Below are 6,000 nucleotides of genomic sequence, written 5' to 3'. Positions count from 1 at the left end.
TGTGTGTAGAACTACTGGCTCCTAACAGATGTCCACCTGGTCACTCTTAGGTAAAAAACATCCTGCTGTCACTTTAAATCACTACACACATTTCAGGTTCAGTAACAAATGGTCTTATCTTCTGAAATTAAAATGCAGGCCGGACGAGGTAGGTCACGCCTGTAATCCCAGCACTTTGGGAGGCTGAGGTGGGCGGATCACCTGAGGTCAGGAGTTTGAGACCAGCCTGGCCAACATGGTGAAAACTGGTCTCTACTAAAAATACAAAAATCCAGGCGTACCGGCAGGGGCCTGTAGTCCCAGCTACTCAGGAGGCTGAGGCAGAAGAATCGCTTGAACCCAGGAGATGGAGGTTGCAGTGAGCCAAGATTGTGCCACTGCACTCCAGCCTGGGTGACAAGAGCAAAACTTCATCTAAAAAAAAAAAGAAATTAAAATGCAGCCATAAAAAAGGACACATCATATCCTTTGCAGCAACATGGATGCAGCTGGAGGCCATTATCCTAACCAAATTAGTGCAGGAACAGAAAACCAAACACCACGTGTTCTCACTTATAAGTGAGAGCTAAACTGGGTACTCATGGACATAAAGATGGGAACAATAGACACTGGGGACTACCAGAGGGGGAGGGAGGAAGGCAAGAGCTGAAAACCTAACTATTGAGTGCTATGCTCACCACTTGGCTGATGGAATCAATTGTAACCCAAATCTCAGCATCACGCACGTAGCCATGTAACAAACCTGCACATGTACCCCCTTGAATCTAAAATAAAAGTTGAAATCATTTTTAAAAAGACATTTAAAAAACCAAAAATTGCATTTCAGGTAAAATATTTCCCTTAGCCCCCAGCTGGAGCCAGCTGCAGATTGGACATTTGGGAAGGGACAAAGCGCAAGCTCGGCTGCTCCTGTTTCCTGATGTATTCATTCGTTAGGGCTGCTATCACAATGCACCACAATCTGGGCGGCTTCAGCAACAGAAATGTATTGTCTCACCATTCCAGAGGCTTGACATCCAAGATCAAGAGGGCAGCACCTTCGTTTTCTTCTGAGGGCTGCGAGGAAGCATCTGTTCCACGCCTCTTCCTTAGCTTGTGGAGTTTGCTGGCAGTCTTTGGCGTTCCTTGGTTTGTACATGCATCACCCAATCTCCGTCTTCATCTACACCTGACATCCTCCCTGTGTGCATGTCTCTGTGTCCGAATTTCTCCTTTTCGACATCATATTAGGTTAGGGTGCACCCTAATGACTTCCTTGCTATTTGATTAGACTCTATAAAGACCCTATAAAGACCTTATTTCAAACAAGGTTATAATCTGGGGTACTAGATATTAGGATTTCAACATATCATTTTGTAGGGATACGATTCAACCCATTACACCTGCCTAACCAGCTACTCCTAGCCTTCCATGTGGAGGATGAACATGTAATTTATCATCCAGAATGGGACTCTCTTGAGATTGAAAGGGGGTGCTATTAATAATTACCTCAGGACTGCGGATGTAAATCAGAAGTGTCCCGGGCAGGCCAGGTATGGTGGCTCACGCCTGTAATCCCAGCAGTTTGGGAGGCCGAGGCAGGTGGATCACTTGAGGTCAGGAGTTCAAGACCACTCTGGCCAACATGGTGAAACTCTGTCTCTACAAAAATACAAAAAAAATTAGCCGGCTATGGTGGCGCACACCTGTAGTTCCAGCTACTTGGGAGGCTGAGGCAGGAGAATCCCTTGGACCCAGGAAGTGGAGGTTGCAGTGAGCCAAGATCACACCACTGCACTTCAGCTTGGGTGACAGAGCGAGACTCCGTCTCAAAAAAAAAAAGTGTCCTGGGCAAACTGGGGCATATGGTCACCCTGCCCATGAAGCCCATGGAGGAGGTCACCCTGCCTCCATCAGATCTAGTGGAGGTAGGAAGCGGGGTGTAGGCTAGGGAGTAGTTAGGGGGGCCAGGAAAGTGTTGAGTTGACCAACGCTGCCATGATAGATGCTGGTGCTTGCTGGGCTTGGCAGATGTTTATGGCTGGCTCTTTCTTTCATGGGGCATTGGAAAGATCTCACCTGTTATTCACTGAATTCAGGCGAATATCTCTCTATTCCAGCTGGTGGCTTGAGAATTTCCTTTAGAACCCAGAGTATCTAGTTTATCTTATTTCTGCTGACTTCTCCTCACCCCACCAGAAGGTCTCCATGGACAAGATCTAAGGCAGCTCCACCTCAGTTCTCTTTGGCAGGCCATCCACATATGGATCCCTGCGAACAGGAACTTTTGCCCCCACAAACCATGGGGACAGGATGACCCCGATATGGCAATGTCTCTTTGTTCCTTTGTCGGAACAGTTAACCAGCCCTGATACCACACATTTTATTTTGTCTTTTTATTTTTTTAAAGACAGTTTAACTCTTTCAGTGGCACAATTGTAGCTCACTGTACAGCTACAGTGATTGAGCTCTTGGACTTGAGCAATCCCTCCTGCTTCAGCCTGTAGAGTAGCTAAGACTACAGGCAGTGCCACCATGCCTGGCTAATTTTACTTTAAAAAATTTTTTTTGTAGAGACAGGGCCTCACTGTATTGTGCAGGCTGGTCTCCAACTCTTGGCCTCAAGTGATTCTCCAGCCTCAGTCGCTCTAAGTGCTGGGATTGTAGCCACTGTGTTCGGCCTGCAACTTTTAGATTACTCAAACAGGAGTCCACTGTGTTCCCAGCCCCGTGAGTGATTCCTTTATAGCCCCTTTTTCTGGGTTTAAGATGACAGGCTGGCACCCCCCCATCCCCCACCCTGTTGGGAAGGTGGGGAAAGGATCAACTAAACTCATCATCAACTCCTTCCAAATATTGTCTTTTCTTGTAATGTTCCTCTTTCAACCCTTTTTATACCCTCAGTGGGGGCGAAGGGCTCAGCATCTCAAAGCCAACCCTTTTGCAAGCCCTGCATGAGGATCTCATACATCTCGCTGACATGTGACATCTGTCTCTGTGCTTCAGCCAAAAGCAGAACAAAATGCTTCCATTCCAACCCTGCCTTAATGTACCATTATTAACTAGAACGAGGCCCTCTGAAGGTAGGGATTGTCTTACTCAAGGCGGCATCCCCAGTGTCCCGAGACTGACCCCTGGCAGGGGGTCTGTAAATGTTTCCCAATGAATGGAGGAATGGCTGGTTTCCAGTCTTCTCAACATTTGGACTCCTCTCCTTTGACAACGCTTCAGTTTGATTTTATGAAACCCCTAGAGCAATATTTGATAATAGAATAAAGAGACAGGCCTAGAAAAGCGAGCTGCAAGTGAACTCCAGCTCAGCTTCGGAAGGCACGCCTGTGACTCCCCTCACCCCCGTCCCCTGCTGCCTAGGGAAGGTGGTAGGTCGGGCGGAGCTGAGGCGCGCCCCAGCCCGGGCTCCCCGTGGGCTCCGCGCCTGCGCGCCGTCTTTTAGTTCCAGCTGGTGGCCGCGGGGCACACTGCAGGGGCTTCTGCTGGCAGGAGGACGCAGGAGCAGCGCTCTGACGCGCAGCGGGGTTGTCTGGGGATGTTCGCGGAGGTTTTCATCCGTTGCCAAGTCAAGTTCAAAGCCAGACTGGAAGCTTTCAGGATAGACACAGCCATCCAAAATACCCTTGGCGTTGACAAGGCCGAGGCAGGCGGTCTGCTCTGCCGATGTGCTAGGGGAAAACGGATTCAGAGCGTCCAAATAAAACGCTGTTGATAACATCGGGTTCTTCACGCTGCTCTGGGGCCAAAAATAAGCTATGGAATACAGGCACTGGAATAGATCTTACAGATTTTTTTTTTTTTTTTTTACGCGTTCATTTTATTTTAATGGTTGCTTGTAGGAGAAAATAAAGGCATTTGGGGAAATAAATTTTGATAGGAGAGGGTGTTTTGTTTTGTTGAGATGGAGTTTCCCTCTCGCTCTTGTTGCCCAGGCTGGAGTGCAGTGGCGCCATCTTGGTTCACTGCAACCTCCGCCTCCTGGGTTCAAGCGATTCTCCTGCCTCAGCCTCCCAAGTAGCTGGGATTACAGTCATGCACCACCATCCTCGGCTAATTTTGTATTTTTGGTAGACATGGGGTTTCACTATGTTGGTCAGGCTGGTCTCGAACTCCTGACTACTCACCTTGGCCTCTCATGAGAGGGTTTTTATTTTTACTTTTAAATTTTTAGTAGAGACAGGGTCTTACTATGTTGCCCAGGCTGGTCGTGAACTACTGGGTTCAAGCAATCCTCCTGCCTCAGCCTCCCAAAGTACTAGAATTACATGCATGAGCCACTATGCCCAGCCTCAAAAGGTATTTTTATTTTTATTTTTAAATACAGACACGATCTTGCTATATTCCCCCAGCTGGTCTTGAACTCCTGGGCTCAAGCAATCTTCCCACCTCAGCCTCCCAAAGTGCTGGGATTACAGGTATGAATCACTGCCCCTGGCCTCAAGAGGTATTTTAAAATAAAACGCCTTTTATAACATGTAATAGAAGTGTCTGATTGTTATAAATGCATGGAAGAGCCCAGATGTGTATAATGTAGACAATATAAATCGTCATCCCCTCCCTTACCTCTAGCATCACTCCCTAGAGGTAATCACCGTTGACAGTTTAATGAATTTCTCTTCATAAAAATAATGACAATAATAGCAAAAAAGTGGATCAAGTACTCACTTTTGTGTCAGGCACTGTGCTTTTATCCTTTCTTTGTGGTAGATGCTTCCCCTTCCCCACCCCCACCCCACCGCCCAACCCCCGAGATGGAGCTTCACTCTGTCACCCAGGCTGGAGTGCAGTGGCACAATCTTGGCTTACTGCAACCTCCGCATCCTGAGTTCAAGCGATTCTCCTGCCTCAGCCTCCTGAGTAGCTGGAACTATAGGTGCACACCACCACACCTAGCTAAATTTTTGCATTTTTAAAGCAAAGATGGAGTTTCACCGTATTGGACAGGCTGGTCTCAAACTCCTGACATCGTGATCTGCCCACCTCGACCTCCCAAAGTGCTGGGATTACAGATGTGAGCCACCACTCCCAGCCTGTGGTGGATACTTTTAATACTCTTGCTCTACAGATGTAAAACCCAAGGCTTAGAGCAAGTGGGTAACTTCCTGAGGTGGTATTGCCTTTTATACATTTTTCTCGTACATTTACAAAAATATATTATGTGAGTACATCTGTATGTGTTTATATATACTTTGAATTAATGAGATTTTCTAAAATGAAGTTATCTATAACATACTGTTGTGAAACTTGCCATTTTGCACTGAATATAATGTAGACACCTTTATGTAACAATTTATGATTGTGTTTCATTCCACTGAGCAAGATGATCTCTATAAACTTCAGTCTCCCTGTAGTTTCCCTGTTATTATCAACATGAAAGTTAATCTATGTATGTAAAGTTCTAGGCTGGCACATAGTAGGTGCTCAAGAAATTACAACTATTAATATTACAATTAGCATTTACTAGTTAAGGTGCAGGTGAATCACCATTGAAAGAGATGCTTTTTGTTTGTTTTAATTTAATGTGGTTGTCCTAATGCAACTAAAATCCACTGGTTTCAAACCACCTGCCAGCTCTCTCTGGATATTTTACTTTGAGAGTTTGGTTACTGTGGGCTCAAAGAGAAAAGAGAAAAAATAGACAGCTGTGAATGGATGTTTAAGAAACTGTCTAAAGAGGCTCAGTCAGAAAAGCAAACAGAAAATGCAAAAACAAGTGAAATCTCGAGAAGAAATCTGACAACAGGAGATCAAGTCTGAGGGCCTTTGCCCCGTCTATATCCCTTGAGATCATTCCCTGGCTGTAGATGAGGTGTGCTCAGAGCCCATCATCTTAGTGAGCCTTTAATGAGAAGCTGTCTCACAGAGCTCAGTTGCCAACCTGTAATAATATGTTAAATCTCTAGAGTACTACTGCCTAATAAATTAGTAAATTGCAGTTCGTTCCATTAGCAGAGGTTGCAAATTGAAACCACCATTTTTTTTTTTTTTTTTTTTTGAGACAGAGTTTCA

The sequence above is a fragment of the Trachypithecus francoisi genome, unplaced genomic scaffold, assembly GCF_009764315.1.
Source record: "Trachypithecus francoisi isolate TF-2019V2 unplaced genomic scaffold, Tfra_2.0 Lachesis_group0, whole genome shotgun sequence".
Classification (NCBI taxonomy): domain Eukaryota; kingdom Metazoa; phylum Chordata; class Mammalia; order Primates; family Cercopithecidae; genus Trachypithecus; species Trachypithecus francoisi.
Note: the sequence above shows the minus strand (reverse complement) of the source record.